Source organism: Loxodonta africana, chromosome 1, assembly GCF_030014295.1.
Source record: "Loxodonta africana isolate mLoxAfr1 chromosome 1, mLoxAfr1.hap2, whole genome shotgun sequence".
Classification (NCBI taxonomy): domain Eukaryota; kingdom Metazoa; phylum Chordata; class Mammalia; order Proboscidea; family Elephantidae; genus Loxodonta; species Loxodonta africana.
The window spans coordinates 130,328,401-130,345,923 of NC_087342.1; the positions used below are offsets into that span (position 1 = coordinate 130,328,401).

The 17,523-nt window shown below is 36.1% G+C and overlaps 1 protein-coding gene across 1 annotated transcript in view; it reads left to right on the forward strand.

Moving 5' to 3' along the window:
- ADGRB3 (adhesion G protein-coupled receptor B3) overlaps positions 1-17,523 on the forward strand; it is a 795,310-nt gene that overhangs the window by 410,250 nt on the left and 367,537 nt on the right. The gene's annotated exons all lie outside the window — the stretch shown is intronic.

Below are 17,523 nucleotides of genomic sequence, written 5' to 3' on the forward strand. Positions count from 1 at the left end.
CTAAGGGTTGTGACAAGGGCATCACTGCTGCCACTGTAATTTTTCTGAAGGCTTCAAGGACACAGTGGGCCTCTCAGGTCCCTCTGTAGTGAATTCTATAATGCTGGAGCACATAAAGTGAAAATGTGTTTCTTCCTTTATTCGCCTTTAACGCTGCCTCTTACAATAGGAAGGAATAACAGAGAGAAGTAAAACCTACACACATTCACACTCCGCATGTGCATTGAGCTAACAACTATTGTATTAGCAAAATTGAACATTTCTCTTTGTAGGTAAAAAATGAGAACAAAGAAATAGTCTTCCTAAATATTACACACATTGAACTGAGATAGGTTTACAGGTTTCTTACTTCTTTAAAGCTTCTTCTCAAAACGTTACCGTGACTCGGAAAGATTTCCTTTCATTTGTCGTGCTGTAAGTAGTCCTCATGTAAAGACCACTGAACATTTTACCTTTTATTCTTATTCACAGTTGTTTAAGTTTTGGTTTCTGGATCAGGAAGAGACCTACCTTGGTGGAGGATCAACTAAGGGGTTCAACTGGTACAGAGCATAACTTTTTCTTTTTTTTTTTTTTAACGATTAAGGCTTTTGGTAATTTATTTTACACTTGATTACTTCTGAAGGTCCTCCAGTCCTACAGGGACTCATTCAATGCTAGAGTATCTTCCACCATGGTGGCCTCAGATTGTAATATTCTTCAGTAGAGGAAAGTCTATGTAAAGAAGTCATCAAAAGTCTGGAGGCCTTTTGATGCCCTTATACCCTCTTCATGAATCATAAGGCCTGACCAGTTAGACTGATGTCTTAATGACCCCTCTGAATCATCTTCACTTCCCAGACTTTTCCCCAAACTGTGTGTCCCACAGCTTAAGTTGATTCAGGAATGGAGACAGCTGCCCTTTCCTATAGGCAATGAGGAAAAAAGAGACCAAAGAGAGTATCTTTGTTAAAAAAAAATGAGCTCAGAAATCAGAGAAAGTCCAAATTAAGTATGTATTCCAAAAATAACTGGGCAATGAGGGGAAAACAATGCCTTAGGAAAGGATAAGCATGGTGAGCCATGTGTTTCAGGACACATGGAAGGAGAAACCTAGAGAGTCAGGGGATGCTGACCAATCGAGCTGGAACCTCTCCCATAAAGCTTTGTAGTTTCTCTGGTGGAGTGGGGAAGGAATTATGAAGGGCACTGTGCCAGACTGGACAATTGGCAAAGTAATTTAGTAGTAAAACCGGAGGAGAAAAAAGAGCTATTGTTTTCTCATTCTTCTTGTAAAACGTTATCATCTAATTCTAAAAAACCAAACCCATTGCCATCGAGTCCATTCCGACTCATAGCGACCCCATAGGACAGAGTAGAACTGCCGCATAGAGTGTCCAAGGAGTGCCTGATGGATTTGAACTGCCGACCTTTTGCTTAGCAGCCGTAACTCTTAATCGCTATGCCACCAGGGTTTCCAGTTCTAAAAGACACTGATATTTAAAAGTATTATCAGATCAATACATGGCATTTATTCAGAATGTGTTTGGAAAAAAACAAACTATGAAACAAGCCAATTTCAAGTAAAGTTAAACTTGGACTTAAAGTAGGCTGTTTCAGAAAAAAAAAAAGAAAAAAGTGTATTAAATTCTCTGTGGTACTAGTATTATTTGCTTTAAAAATTCTATAAATGTCTCTTTAAAACTTGCAAACATTCATTCTTCTTTACTTTTCTTTTAACTTACCAAAAGTGTATATTTGAAAGTTTTGTGTATTACTTTTTGCTTTAGAATATGCTATCTAGGGTTTTCTACTTCCTTTCTTATCATAAAACTTTAAGAAGTATATTAAACATAGTAACTCAAAGCAGTTGAATGCTGCAAATAAAGTTAATATTGTCCTATATTGTCTTCATCTTGTTCAAAATCAGTGTCAATTCTCAGCCTTCTCATCATTTATGTAGTGCTAATAATCTGTATAAAACAGGTTATGTTCTGTGAATAAAGATCCTAAGCATTATTACATTGATTACCCAAAGAGACCTTATTTATTGTTGATTTTTCCAAATACCAGCCCAGGGTGTGCCATATAGTAGTTTGATGACCGAACTGAAGGTTATTCTCCACTACTAAAGTATATCCACTAGTATCAAATTGAATACCATGAAAAATAATCATTATTCAGGTTCTTCGTATTCTCTAATTTGATACTAGTGAACATACTACCAGTTGCTGTAGACTTGATTCCGACTCATGGTGACCTCGTGTGTGTCAGAGTAGAACTGCGCCCCACAGGATTTTCGGTGGCGATCTTTTAGAAGTAGATCGCCAGGTCTTTCTTCTAAGGAGCCTCTGGGTGGACTTGAACTGCCAGCCTCTTTGGTTAGTGGCCAAACATGTTAGCTATGCACCACTCAGCAAATCTGTTAGTGTATATAGAACATGATATACTGTTTTATCTGATACCTGCAATGTTTTTGAACAAGGATGTGCATAGGGAACATTTTACAGTAGCAAATTGTGAAACTTGTGAGTTGGCAGTCACTAGCCCTATACATCCTAACTTCAAATATTAATTATCCAGCACTGATTTTTTTTGTTTTGTGAAAGTGTACACAGCCAAAGATACACCATGTCAACAATTTCCACATGTACAGTTCGGTGCCATTGATTATATTCTTCGCTTTGTGGTAGACACAATACATTTCATAAAAATATTAAGAACACTGCAGGTCTGCAGTGGGCTATTGATGACACTTTACAATAATGTTAGAAGAAAAGCTAACACCTTTATTAAATGGAGATATAGGAAGTATTTTTACTTTTTTTATAAGTTGTTCCTCCCACATTATCATAAATTTACTGCCCCCTATGTTTCCTATTTTCCTAGTTGCTGTTGTCAGTTTGATCCCATAAAGATAGATCTTAAAAGAGCACAATGCTTGAGGCAGACATTCTTTACTAGTTAAGCTAAACTATACTTGGTTTTAAGAAGACTTCAGAGGATATTCCTGGTTTAAGCTTTAAGGTGGTCTCTAGTCATCTGGAGCAACAAAGAAAGGAGAGTCAGGAATAAGAGAAGGAAATGGAATGTGTCACTAATTGCTCCATGAAAAACTACCCCCTTTGCTGTGAGACCAGAAGAACTGTATGGTGCCTGGCTATCACTACTGAACATTTTATCAAAGATTCTTTAGAAGAATCCTGATCAAAAGGGGGAAAATGTAGGACAGAATTTCAAGTTCACATGTAGACTTTCTGGAGCCATGGAGGCTGAATGAACCCCTGAAACTATTGCCTTGAGATAATAATTGATGTCTTTATACTCAACACACACACATACACACACACAGAGCATATGAGTGATAAATAGAGACAAGGGAAGTAAGAAAGGTTGCTTATTATTTATGGCCACTTTCTTTAAGAGTGGTGGGAAAAGACTAAAGAATTCCAAAAGATCATTATGTATAAATAACCACCTCACTTTCCTGGAATATAGATAATAAGTTCCTTGAGAAAGAGAGAGTGCTGAATAGCCAAAAATAAATGTCATAAAGCCCTTACAAGTTAATAAGAAATCCTCAAAACCTTGCTAATAGCCTATTTATTTTATTTTAACTTTAAATATAGTTTCAGCATTTCTGTTTTCTGATTACTGGTTTAGATAAAATACTTCAGAAGCAGAGAGAGGGTTGTTGGAGTCACATACATAACAAGTAGAATACATGAAATAAAGAAAAAGAAGTATTAAAAGAATGCAGCAAACAGTATGCAGTCCATTTTATGGGACCAAACAACTCTTCATGCCTTACTTTTGACAGCATTACTTCTAAGATTTAGGACATTAACTGATGTTTAAAATGATGGCTTTAATTCATCAAGATAAAAGTTCCTATAATCAGATTAAGATGACAGAGAAATGAGTAGCATATCTTAGAAAAAAAAAAATTTTTTTTCCAAAAATAGTTCAAGTGAAAAGGTGTAAATCTTTTATCTGAAAAAATGTCCCTACCTACATCAGCTTGTGATAAATGAAATGCTCTTTTATGCTAAAAATCTGTGAATACTTTGGTATGTAGGTATGCATTCATTTTTCCAGGGAGCAGGCCCACAGCTTTGATCAGATTCACAAAAGATTTATGATCTCAAAAAGTTTAATACAAGGCTTGGAAAAATAGTTTTACTAACAAAAACGTTAAACCAGCCAATGCATTTATAAAAGCATTGGAATATGTATTTTTCATATTCATATATGAATATAACATTCAAAATAGGCATATGTTAATTATAATAAATGAAAGTTAATGAGCACTTTATTGTTGTTGCATTAGTTACTGTCCAGTTGATTGCAACTCATGATGACCCCATGTGTTTCCGAGTAGAACTGCTCCATAGGTTTTTCAAGGCTGTGACATTCCTGAAGCAGATTGCTAGGCTTGTCTTCCGAAGTGCTTCTCTGTGGGTGGGTTTGAATAATCAACCTTTTGGCTAGTAGTTGAGTGGTTACAGTTTGTGCCCCTCAGGGACTCCAGTGAGCACTTATTAAGGCCTACATATTCTGCTAAATAGTTCGTATAATTACTGAACAAATAAATGAATGAATGGATGAAGTAATGCTACAGATAGATATCAAATTTCTATCGGTATCCCTCATTTTATTATAAAATTGTATTCTAAATGTTTTAAAATATTGTAAAGGTGGATGGTTTTTATTTTAGCCAAAAGTGGGCATTATATAATGTATCGGTAATTTTTAAAATTATTATTGTCAGTTAGGTCAGGGGAACCATATGTTAATGTTGTATAATATGAATTTATTTTTCTTCAACAAAATGTTCTTTAAAGAGTTATTTACCCTTGCTGTCTATGCTTCCTCTCCAAAGATTTTTCTCTTCAGTCCCTTGAAGTCAAGCATTTCTCCCATCATTGTCTGAAACTCCTCTTGGAAAAGCCCTCAGGAAACTCCCAAATGCCAAAGGAAACCTTTTCCCATTCCTCATCACTTCATGTTTTCTATGCCTTGATAACTACTCTTTTCTATTTGAAACTGTCCATTCTTTTAAAAGTTTTTATATTGGCTATAATATAAAATATTATCGAGGATGAAAATGAGACTCATGACTCAGAAAATTTTGGATTTTTTTAGAAGCACTAGCATAAAACAAATCAGATAAAGCACTGAAGAGGCAAAAATGACATTTTTTGAGGCCCAGCTGTTGGCAATTCCAAAGACAAATAGAATGTATCTTATCTGATTAAACAATAGGACACGTGCATGCATCTTCATTGTTAGGAAGATTTGTCTATAAAGTTGCCATGTAAATGGTTTTTAGTTTTTTATTATGTTTTTAGTCATCTGTTTTCCACAGTGACTTACTGTTATATATTGTATTTGCTTTATTTATTGTTAAGAATGGCCTATTCTTTAGAAATTGTTTTATTTCTGGACTTTGAATTTGAATGGTACTCATCAAATTGAATCCAAGGAAGATCAGCGATGTGTTGCATTGTTGCTAGCCCACTGATTATGTTCCATTTAAAAAAAAAAAAAAGAATTCCTTACTATAAGCAAAGTCTTTGCTAAGTAATCTAGAGCATTAAAATAAATGAATGTCTTCTGACATGGAGGGATATTACAGTCTAGTTGTGGGAATAAAAGAATTACATAAATAAATAAAATGTCAAGTAAATGTTGGCATGTGTCATATAAACCAAATGTTACAGAGTTTCATTCCAAGAGATGTTGTTCCATGTAAAGATCTAGAGAAAGTTCTTAGAGAAGGATTTAATGTAGTTTTTGAAGGATGGCTGGATGGTTGACAATTCAAGATTAAGGGGAAGTGAGTGATAAAGGGGTGGGCTTTGTGCCAGTACCTTCTTTTAACAAAAATGATATAGAGATGTCAAAGTTGAGATTATGTTTAGGGGATGACAGGTGGTCTATCTTGATGTGAACACATATGTACTGAAGTAATGAAAGTGAAATAAGAATGCAGAGGCATGTTGAAATATGGTGGGGATGGCTCTGAATTCTAAGACAATAGGCAGCCACTGAAGCTTGCCTTGATTAGAGCTTTACTTTGGTAAAACATAGGTTGTAGCAGAAAATAGAATTTTTTGACATTGGGAAGACTATAAACATGGGGACTAGTTAAAAGGCTTTTTTAGAGTAATCCATGCAAGAGACAATGGTAATGGTAATAAGAATAGGAACAAAAATGTGCGTATGAATTTAAGACTCTCTCTGAGGGTATAATTGATAGGGTTCCATAACTTACTGCGATGTGAGAAAAAAAGGAGGAATTGATATTATACTTGTTGTTGTCGTTGTTGTTAGGTGCCGTCGAGTCAGTTCCGACTCATAGCGACCCTATGCACAACAATATAATAGATATTATACTTTTTAGGCAAATATTTGAGAATGTCTTCCATATATTGATGTTTAGATACAAATGTAATCTCCAAGCCAAAAAGAAAATGAAGTCTTGGGCTTTAATGGAGAAGCGAAATCTATAGATACACACGTGGGAATCAACTACATAAAAGCTGAAGTCATAAAAGTGTTTTAGATTATCAAGACAGTAATAAGAGAAAAGAGAGCTACAGCAATGCCTGCATTAAAAGTCAAGAATCAGGGCAGGTTTGAGAGTAAGAATGGTCAGAGGTAGGCAGTACAAGGAGTTCCAGAACAGGGCAATATAAAATCAGTGTCATATAACTTATAGGAGGAAGTTGTTGTTGTTAGGTGCCGTTGAGTCGGTTCCGACTTGTAGCGACCCTATGTACAACAGAAGGAAGCACTGCCCGGTCCTGCGCCATCCCTACAATCATTATGCTTGAGCTCATTGTTGCAGCCACTGTGTCAATCCACCTCGTTGAGGGTTTTCCTCTTTTCTGTTGACCCTGTACTCTGCCAAGCATGACATCCTTCTCCAGGGACGGATCCCTCCTGACAACATGTCCAAAGTATGCAAGACGCAGTCTCACCATCCTTGCCTCTAAGGAGCATTCTGGCCGCACTTCCTCCAAGACAGATTTGTTCATTCTTTTGGCAGTCCATGGTATATTCAATATTCTTCGCCAACACCACAATTCAAAGGGGTCAATTCTTCTTCGGTCTTCCTTATTCATTGTCCAGCTTTCACATGCATATGATGTGATTGAAAATACCATGGTTTGGGTCAGGCACACCTTAGTCTTCAGGGTGACATCTTTGCTCTTCAACACTTTAAAGAGGTCCTTTGCAGCAGATTTGCCCAGTGCAATGTGTCTTTTGATTTCTTGACTGCTGCTTCCATGGCTGTTGATTGTGGATCCAAGTAAAATGAAATCCTTGACAACTTCAATCTTTTCTCCGTTTATCTTGATGTTGCTCATTGGTCCAGTTGTGAGAATTTTTGTTTTTGTTTTCTTTATGAGGTATAATCCATACTGAACACTGTGGTCTTTGATCTTCATTAGTAAGTGCTTCGAGTCCTCTTCACTTTCAGCAAGCAAGGTTGTGTCATCTGCATAATGCAGGTTGTTAATATGTCTTCCTCCAATCCTGATGCCCCATTCTTCTTCATATAGTCCAGCTTCTCGTATTATTTGTTCAGCATACAGATTGAATCGGTATGGTGAAAGAATACAACCCTGACACACACCTTTCCTGACTTTAAACCAATCAGTATCCCCTTGTTCTGTCTGAACAACTGCCTCTTGATCTATGTAAAGGTTCCTCATAAGCACAATTAAGTGTTCTGGAATTCCCATTCTTCGCAGTGTTATCCATAGTTTGTTATGATCCACATAGTCTAATGCCTTTGCATAGTCAATAAAATACAGGTAAACATCCTTCTGGTATTCTCTGCTTTCATCCAGGATCCATCTGACATCAGCAATGATATCCCTGGTTCCACGTCCTCTTCTGAAACCGGCCTGAATTTCTGGCAGCTCCCTGTCAATATACTGCTGTAGCCGTTTTTGAATGATCTTCAGCAAAATTTTGCTTGTGTATGATATTAATGATATTGTTGTATAATTTCCACATTCAGTTGGATCACCTTTCTCGGGAATAGGCATAAATATGGATCTCTTCTAGTCTGACAGACATGTGGGGGATAGGAGGAAGAGAACATTTCAAAATGAATACTGTAGTTAGTTACTAATGAAAGTCCAAGATTTTAGTCCAAGAGTTGAGAAAAATTGTGTGTAATTGCTGATGGTATAACAAACAAGCTCTCTAGGAATAGTGCAGGCACAAGTGAACGTGATCTAAATTTCTGAGCTCTTTAGGTAGTTTCTGTGGATCGCACGATGAACATTTTGATAGTTATCTTCAAGTAATTAATTTGCACACATGAAGGTTTCCACACCCATTTACTGCTATCTCATAACTGTTCCTTAGGAATTATTCAAAGTTAACAATGTCAGATAAAAAATGAATGTTTTTAGGCTAATAATATCTCCAAATACAGAACGTTATAATTATTAGTTGTAAGAAATTTCAAAAGTTGCTCCTATGCATAAACTCTACAAGAGGTACAAGACTCTTTAATGTACAGTTTCTCTTCTTCCCGGGTAATCCAATAAGGCCAGCATCTTGAAAACACTGAAGTTAAGATATTTTTCTTTGCCAAGCTAAATATTACTGTCTATTCTTCTCTTAGAAATATGAAATACTAGGGTTTTCAGAATGAACATTCATACTTGATATTTTCCAAAATTGAATCCAAATTCAATCTGAAGAATGGCATAATTCTGACATCCCATCTTCTTCCACAATGCCTTCTCATCAACATCAAATCTATGGTATTTCTTACATGAAACTTAACCATGTCCTTGGTAGAATATATTGTTCTAAAATTGAGAAACCAACCTTCAATCTGATGATGTAAGTATAAAAATGAAGTGGCTTGCCTTTCTGGGCTTATTTTCCTTTTTGTTATGCTGAGCTTTGTGGTTCACACATGTTCGTTGTTTGTTCAACTTCCTTTCTTTAAAAATAAGACACTTATAGTCAGTTGACACCAAGTCTGAGAGATATACAATGTAACATCTTTTTTTGTTTATTTGCAGCACCTGAGGTCTGTTAAGTCAGCTAAACTTCAGTTTGAAAGTGTCAGGTTCTACCTCCGCCTCCCGGCTTTCTACCACTCTTGATAGACACTTGAAGCAAGCTACGTGTTTTGCTGTAGGTCAGAAAGAGAAAACTAAAAATACCTAGGTTGTTTTTTTTTTTTTTTTTATGTTATTAATGTACTGGTTCCTTTGAGAAAAATAAATGATTTAAACATGGTTTTAAGCTCTGACTTGGAAAGATGTGCAGCACAATGAGTCTCTTAGTTGCCTAAGGCTGCCATAACAAAATCCCACAGAGTTGTGGCTTTAAAGGACAGAAATTTATTTTCTCATAGCTCTGGAGGCTTATGTCCAAATTCAGGGCAACAGCAAGGCTACGCTTTCTCTGTGGGCTCTGAGGGAAAATCCTTCCTTATCTCTTTCATCTTCTTTAGTTCTTGGTGTTTGTTGGCATTCTTTGGCTCTTAGACCATCCTCACAGGCTGTCTTCTCCTGTGAGTGCCTCTGTTTCTGGGTCTGTCCTTTTCTTTTGTAAAAAGCCACTCAGAAGGGATTAGGATTAGGACCCACTCTACTCCAGCATGACCTCATTTATCTTAACATCTGCAAAGAAAAGCCCTATTTCTCCTAACATGGTCACATTCATAGGTATAGTGGTTAGGACGTCAATGTATCTTTTTTTTTTTTTAATTTTTTTGGAGGGGACACAATTCAATCCATAGCAATGAATTTTTTTTTATTATTTCTCATTTAATAGAAATTATCTCATTGTATTTTCTATGATCCATTTATTCCAAATGGTTGAGGGTGGAGGCACTAAGAAAGTTGTTGTGAAAAGCTGTATCAGCTCCTTCAACGGCCAAGCAAGGCACAGTCCTCAACGGGATGGGCTCCTTTCCATCCAATCGAGAACCCCAATTTTAGATGGTCCTCAGTGTTGCTATGGTAAATTGGCAATGATTAATAGGACTTGTCATTAAGAGGTCACAGACATTCATTCAACAAATATATACCAGGTTCTGTTCTATGTTCTGAGGATTTCACAGTGAACAGATCAGACATGAGGGGTTATAGGAAAACCGGTGAGGAATTTATTGCAATAAACCAGGTGAGAGAGCAGAGTGGCTTGGACCAAGTGGCCGTGGAAGTAGTGCGAAGAGGTAAAATGCTGGATGTATCAGCACTGCATTTTCGAGAACTCATCTACAGAGACAAAATAAGGCAGATTTTGAAAGCTATGCTAGAAACGAATGTCAAAAACCTACTTTGGCCACCATTTAAATGTCTCTGACATTTAGAGCCCCCAGCAAGCTTGTTTGGGTTTATTTTTATTTGTTCTTTTTCTTGAGTCCAACATAAATCCTTGCTCTTTCAATTTAAGCCCATTTTATTTTTACTATTCTCTGTGAGGTTGGACAATTTCTCCTTAGAAGCCATCAGAATTTTATCGTCATTCTACCATCTGAACATTGGGCAGGGCTAGAAGGAAATTATTCATTATTAGGACTTTGTAAAGATAAGCTGCCACTTCATGAATGAGATAGATCATGTTTTCTCTAACATCTTTATATTTGTGTTGCTTCTTCTATTTGGAAGGTCATAGAGACTCAGAATGAAAAGACTCCTCAGGGTTAACCAAGTCTAATCATAAACCAGTCAGTTCCTTTCTGCTTTCTTTAACTTTTTTTAAATAGAAGTTTTTTGTTTTTTTTAAATCTGTTTTGGAAAAGTTTTTGCCAGACATCTTTATTTACATGCTTTTAAAAAAAAAAATTTTTTTCAAAAATATATATATTATTTGTGGTAGCACCACAGGTAGTCTTCTCTGACATTGGGGTTCCGATCTGAGGATTCTGTTTTAAGTTGTTCTAACGTAAATTGAATACCTCATTTTTTTTTTTCGTTTTCACTATTACTGCCTTTTATTATCAGTATCTTTATAAATCATTTGTGAGTGAACATCTGAGTGTGATCATATCAGCCAATTCTGCACTACAATACTATATGTAGTACATATTACATAAGATAAAAAAAAAAAAAGAAGGACTCTTGGAGTGTGGCTCATTGTAACTTGAATACAGTGTAAGTTAGGGACTACCTGGACTACCTTCGTTATAGACCTTGACTTTACGTAGAAAACACTGCTTATGTTATGGTGCTTCAAATTATCATCAGACCTGTGTTCTTTTAGAAGTTAACTGGGTGGAAAAAAATCTGTACAATATTCCTGTGTTTTTCTAGTCTGTTTTACACAGCCATGCTCAAGGACACAGCTTTCATACAGCTATTATCAAATAAAGCTTGTTGTTCTTGAAAAATTATTCCAAAACTAGAAAGCATTTAATAGCCTTCCTTTCAGAAATTGAATAACCCAAGTGCCCTAAATGTTTCCTATATTGTCTCTATATTGCCTTAATTTCAGGAGTCCTGGTGGTGCAATGGTTAAGCACTCGGATGCTAACCTAAAGGTCAGCAGTTTGAACCTACCAGCCACTCACCAGGAGACAGATGTGGCAGTCTGCTTCTGTAAAGATGTACGGTCTTGTAAACTCTATGGGGCAGTTCTACTCTGTCCTGTAGGGCCACTAGGAGTCAGAATCGACTCTGTGGTGACAGGTTTGTTTTTGGTATCCCTATTTCTAGCTCGATTCCTAACTATTGCTCTGTTCTGAGTCTTTCATATCATCTCCAGATCTTGGTTTAACAGCTTTTGCTTCGTTATCCTGTATTAGTTTATCATTAAGAAAGAACAGAGTCTTCCTCTTACCGCTTTGGAATGCCTTTTTCTTGCACTACCTTTGTGTGTATTATTTAAATGTATATTTTAATGGAAACTCACTAGTACCATCGGTGATTATTATTCTAAGAAACTCTTTTCGGAGGTGCTGTTTGAGTACAATGTATAGGAAAATGTTTTGTTTTTTTTTTCTCCTTTTCTTGCCTACACTTTCCAAGAAAAGTTTTGGTAAAGCATCCCCTATGTCTGACTGGCACATTATGAGCATTTTCCAAATTAATGCTATCATAAATATTTACAGTAGCATTTACTCCTAATAACCTTGAAGCCTGAGTTTTAAGGGCAACCACACAATTTGTCCTACCTCAGTGCTTCCCATTCAGAGTGGATACATTTTCCCACTTTGCATCTCAGTAATTGAAAGTTAAAGCTTTGTTTCGTTATCTTGCTCAGCCAACCACACTTTAACTTTAACCAACTTATGTTATATAAAGGACTTCAGTGTGGTTTTGATGTGACTCTAGAAAGATCTTACTCTTATTCTTGTATTCTGTATCTGTATCTACATCAAGATAAAATAACTCCTGACCATTTTTTTTTCTTTTGTAGTAATATTCTTTAAATATACCTCCTGTTTTAGGAAGTCTTAAATTGTTTCTTTGGTTAAATATGCTTTTTTTTTTTTAAAGGATTCATCTGAATTACTCCTTTCATGAGTCTTTTATATTTTAGGCCAGTGAGATTTCATGAACTTTATTTTTACTCATTCCATCTCCATTCCTTCAGTAATGGTATAACAGAAGGAGATAGAGGAACAAATCTTTGGCTCTGAGGTCCATCATTTGTTTTGGGTTTTGTTGTATTTACTGGCGAAAATGCTAATGGCCTAACGAAGCCTACGGAGATCACACAAACTTCAGTTGAAAGTACAGTATGTATAAAACTAGTTGCCGTAGAGTGAATTATGACACATGGTGTTGTCATGGCAACCCATGTGTGTCAGAATAGGACTCTGCTCCATAGGGTTTTCAGTGACTGATATTTTGGAAATAGATTGCCAGGCCTTTCTTTCAAGGCACCACTGGGGAACTCAAACCTCCAACCTTTCAGTTAGCAGCCCACCATGTTAACTCTGCACCACCCGGGGAATCTATATTACATATAGAATGCACCATAATAATGTCCTGCAGCACTGGGAACATGAATAGAAAACACAGAGGAAGGCCTGGCTTCCATCACAGCTGTGCTTACTTATGACAAAAAAGTTTAAGGCCTAAAGGATGAAATGTAAAAAAACAGAGATATTGGCAATACCCATGTTAGTAGTATGTCTTGGTATATTGGACATGGATTGTAGACGTTGTCCTCAAATGAAAACCACAACTTTCAAAAATTGGGATTTCTGGTGAGAATACAGGATGAGAATTCTTGGACTTTTCACAGGTCGATACATAGGCATAGTCACAAACATTTTTCATTCTGAGTTTTCTTTAATTATTCTGTGTGAAGTTTTCTGCACAGAAATTGCTGATTACCTCTGTGCTCTAGGGAAGCTATGAAGAGGAGCTTTGCGTAAGGGGTTGGTGCTTTGCCTCAGGTCAAGAAATCTAGCAGAGGACTCTAACAAGGGAAAGGATTTTAGAGACAGATTGAAGACAGGGATGGAATGGGAAACCAGCTACTCCCTACTCCCTGGAGACCATGTATCTAAAAGAATATGGAAGCTGGGTCTCCCCAGTGTGACTTCATTCTTTTGTTTGATATAAATTCTTGCAAAATCTGGTAGACTCAGATTATATGCAAAGATAAAATCTAAAATCAAGTAAAAATAATTTTGGTAAACTACCTAGCCTCTATAGGCTTAAGTGATTCAAAATTAGTTAAATTGGCCTACCGTTTGCCTTTTTTCTGATTTTGCGATTCAACTGAATTAGAAGGATTTTTCTACCTGAGTTTGTGTGAATATTGAAAAAAAAAAATCCATTTTAACTGTCTGTATTATGGCAATAATTGCTTATCTCTATAGTAATAGTGGTCTACCTCTATAACAATAACCAGTAAAGAGGAGAAAAAAGACACTGTCTTTTAAAATTTTTTCCAATTTTATTTCATTTTTCTATTTTCATGGTTTCACCTTTTAAACAATCTTATTTTGTTTGGCCATACCAAGAATTCTGTGCTAAATTATTCCTCTTCTCCATTGCTTCCTTCACTGAATTCCAAATAAATGAGTTCTCATCTGGAATTAATTTTGCCCTTGAGAGACAAGAATTTGACAAATGAAAAATCTGACTCAGATTAAACACTGGTGCTTCTTATACCAAGGTGAACAGAGATGCTATTTTCTATCTTGGAAAACATGCTGGTTTTGGAGCTAAAAACATCTGGCTATATTGTTACTGTACGCCCATCTCTAAATTCCTCAGTGTGCTCCTCTCTAGAGATAATATCTCCGCTATACAGTTATTGGAAAGATTAAGTATCTGTCACATAATTGTTGTTAGTTGCCGTCAAGTCAGCTCCTTCTCATGGTGACTCCATGTACAACAGTCCTGCACTAGCCTCATGATTGCCAGCATGCTTGAGTCCACAGTTGCTTGCACTATATCAGATAATGTTTTGTTGTGTTCCATAGGGGTTTTTTATTGGCTGATTTTTGGAAATAGATCACCAGGCCTTTCTTCCTAGTCTGGCTTAGTCTGGAAGCTCTGTTGAAACCTGTCTGCCATGAATGACTCTACTGGTATTTGAAATAGTGGGTCATATCTTCCAGCGTCACAGCAGCACACAAACTACCACATGATGACACATCGACCATACGGTGATGGTGGCACATAATAGGCCCTCAATAATTGGTGGACAGAACAGAGTCATTATCTGGGCTCCACTACTGATTGGGTGTGTGACTTTCGTTAAGTCATTCAGTCTCCCTAAGCCACAGTCTGCTCCTCTAAGGGCCTTCTAAAGTCCCTACCTAAATTTAATATCTTTTTTTTTGTTGTTCTCAATATTATGCTTAAAGATTACTTCACAAAGCAAACCAGGATCCCAGACTTCTAGACAGGTAATGTAACTAAAGCTAGAAGACTTTGTATGCCGTGTCTCTGTTTTAAAAGAGGTCTACTCTCTGTGGTGTAATGACACCACAAAAATTTTAATTATATTTGACTTTTTCTGTCATAAGAAACTACCTCTTTCTTCCATGTATTTATTTCTTATTAGTTAGATCCTAGCTCCTTTGAATGATTTAATGTAAAGGAATCTTTTCTGTTTTACTCTTATAATTTCTGCTTCTTATGTGTAATTCATCAACTGTGCTCTGCAAACTTTTATCAATTTCTTTATGTTGTTGTTAGGTGTTGTCCAGTTGGCTCCAACTCATAGCGACCCTGTGTACCACAGAATAAAACACTGCCCAGTCCTGCGCCATCCTTAAAATCGTTGTTATGCTTGAGCCCATTGTTGCAGCCACTGTGTCAATCCATCTCCTCAAGGGTATTCCTCTTTTCCGCCAACCCAGTACTTTACCAAGCATGATGTCCTTCTCCGGGGACTGATCCCTCCTGATAACATGTCCAAAGTATGGAAGACCCAGTCTCACTGTCGTTGTTTCTAAGGATCATTCTGGTTGTACTTCTTCCAAGACAGATTTCTTCGTTCTTCTGGCAGTCCATGGTATATTCAATATTCTTCGCCAGCACCACAATTCAAAGGTGTTGATTCTTCCTCGGTCTTCCTTATTCATTGTCCAGCTTTCACATGCATATGATGCTTGGGTCAGGCGCACCTTAGTGTTCAAGGTGACATCTTTGCTCTTCAAAACTTTAAAGAGGTCTTTTGCAGCAGATTTGCCCAATGCGATGCTTTTGATTTCTCGACTGCTGCTTCCACGGGTATTGGTTGTGGATCCAAGTAAAATGAAATTCTTGACAACTTCAATCTTTTCTTTACAGATGTGTCAGAACATTCTTTAATGTTAGGATATGCTCCTGCATTCATAAACAAATTAGTACATTCTTGTCCTTCAGTAATGTCTTTTGAAGAGTCAAAAATATTTTTATCTGCTTTTGTAACTTACTTAAAATTTCCACATGATGAGTTTTAATTTTAAAAATGTTAATGATTACTTACATGCTAGTTCAATTTGATCCCTTTAATTTGGTCTTTTCTTTTGGTCTGTGGCATGTAGATATAAGAGAGCAGGTGTGAGTGTGTGTGTATTTGTGTGTGCATTTCTGAAATATTTACCAGTATTTGAACCTGGGATGCAATTGTTTTCAATACCATTAAAATTTGTACTGTGAGGCAAGGGGAATGTTTGCTATTCCTTTAAAAATTACATTAAGACTGAAGATGCTTTTAAATTAAAGACAAGCTACATTCAGAATTCAAAAATAATAATTCTAAAGGGTGTACAATTTTATCTGCTAGACGGTATTATATTTAAGGTATATCTGATCACTACAAAAGAGAATATTAAAGTTGTAGGGACTGAACAAGTCATAAGACAGTGATTTATATTGAATAAATAGGTTCCAAATACATATTCTGAATTCAAACAAAACCTAACACATTGAAGTTATTTTTAATAGAATTCTAAAATGCAGTGCGGATACAAGGGGATACAATCGAGACTAAGATATTGAAACATTTTCTTTGCCACTATAAAAGTGTTTTAATAATCATCTTCATATCCACTTGGGCTACATTATTCCACTTTGAAATTTGAACCTTCCTCCTTTTAAAGAATCTGTCTCCATTATTTGAGAGCATTAATGCCCTTCTCTGTTTTTCTTCTTGTCTCAGTTTGCTTTCCCCAAACTCATTGCCTGATGCTCTCTCTTCCAACTTCTCCTTACTCCTTCACAGCCTTTCTTCATTTTCGCTAAAGTAGAATAACATTCTTACTAATGAGGATAACCTCTATCATCTTTAACATTTATTCTAAGAATCAGTACCAATTCAAATTATCATAGCATCTTAGAAACATAGAATATTTGATTTTACATAGTAATTTCTTAGCAAAAACGTAGTACATATTGTGCACAGTAATGTATATTATAGGTGAAGTAAAATTGTAATTATTTGGTATGTTCATTTCAACTAAATATAATTTATTGTAGTGAAATAGAGAACACATTTTATATTTGATGTGTTTTTATGTTTGTGCATCCATACACATGTGGGCGGAGGGAGGAGGAATAAATTACTGTTTGTTTCTCGATTTGGTTTTTGGTTTGATGATCCAAAGACCAAAACTGTTTTCTGAAGTTTAGTTCTGTTAATGAGGTTATTCCTTGAGATGGGAAAGAAATGATATTGACAAATACAGACCTGATATATTCATTTTTTCAGCAGTCATATTTTATTTTGTTTGTAATTTCAACTCTAAGTGCATGGATTTCTACTAACATATAATTGGGATCTAAAGATTGTTTTCAAGACTTCATGATTAAAAAAGAGCCTATAAGTGGGGTTAATTGTGTTTTGGTCAGAGCATGTTGTGGGATCAAGTCAGGTAGTGCACTGGTATCCAATACTTGGGTGCTCGGTAAATGTCTATTTTCCTTCCTCTTTCTTTAGAAAATTACATTGGCAAACATACTTAATCTCACCTCTCCCTGTTTTCACAAGTTCATAGGACTCATGATTTCTCTTTGCTAAGATAAGATGGCTGAAATTCTATAAATAATGGAGATCAAGGATAAGACTAAGGAAAAAATGTTCTAGATAAACCACTGTCGC